Source organism: Rhinoderma darwinii, assembly GCF_050947455.1.
Source record: "Rhinoderma darwinii isolate aRhiDar2 chromosome 2 unlocalized genomic scaffold, aRhiDar2.hap1 SUPER_2_unloc_4, whole genome shotgun sequence".
NCBI classification, from domain to species: Eukaryota; Metazoa; Chordata; class Amphibia; order Anura; family Rhinodermatidae; genus Rhinoderma; species Rhinoderma darwinii.
The window spans coordinates 167,535-168,803 of record NW_027461707.1 but is presented as its reverse complement, the minus strand read 5'-3'; positions in this window follow the sequence as shown (position 1 = coordinate 168,803).

The window sequence follows — 1,269 nt, the reverse complement described above, 5'->3', positions numbered from 1 at the left end:
TCTAATCCTATCATGTGTGATATGGTCTGCTGAGCTGTGTATCTAATCCTATCACGTGTGATACTGTCTGCTGTGCTGTGTATCTAATCCTATCGTGTGATACTGTCTGCTGTGCTGTGTATCTAATCCTATCATGTGTGATACTGTCTTCTGTGCTGTGTATCTAATCCTATCATGTGTGATACTGTCTGCTGAGCTGTGTATCTAATCCTATCATGTGTGATACTGTCTGCTGAGCCGTGTATCTAATCCTACCATGTGTGATACTGTCTGCTGAGCCGTGTATCTCATCCTATCCTATGTGATACTGTCTGCTGAGCTGTGTATCTAATCCTATCCTGTGTGATACTGTCTGCTGAGCTGTGTATCTAATCCTATCATGTGTGATACTGTCTGCTGAGCTGTGTATCTAATCCTATCATGTGTGATACTGTCTGCTGAGCTGTGTATCTAATCCTACCATGTGTGATACTGTCTGCTGAGCTGTGTATCTAATCCTATCATGTGTGATACTGTCTGCTGAGCTGTGTATCTAATCCTATCCTATGTGATACTGTCTGCTGAGCTGTGTATCTAATCCTATCCTATGTGATACTGTCTGCTGAGCTGTGTATCTAATCCTACCATGTGTGATACTGTCTGCTGTGCTGTGTATCTAATCCTATCATGTGTGATACTGACCGCTGAGCAGTGTATCTAATCCTACCATGTGTGATACTGTCTGCTGTGCTGTGTATCTAATCCTATCATGTGTGATACTGTCTGCTGAGCTGTGTATCTAATCCTATCATGTGTGATACTGTCTGCTGAGCTGTGTATCTAATCCTATCCTATGTGATACTGTCTGCTGAGCTGTGTATCTAATCCTATCCTATGTGATACTGTCTGCTGAGCTGTGTATCTAATCCTACCATGTGTGATACTGTCTGCTGTGCTGTGTATCTAATCCTATCATGTGTGATACTGACCGCTGAGCAGTGTATCTAATCCTACCATGTGTGATACTGTCTGCTGTGCTGTGTATCTAATCCTACCATGTGTGATACTGTCTGCTGAGCCGTGTATCTCATCCTATCCTATGTGATACTGTCTGCTGAGCTGTGTATCTAATCCTATCCTATGTGATACTGTCTGCTGAGCTGTGTATCTAATCCTACCATGTGTGATACTGTCTGCAGAGCTGTGTATCTAATCCTATCATGTGTGATACTGTCTGCTGAGCCGTGTATCTCATCCTACCATGTGTGATACTGTCTGCTGAGCTGTGTA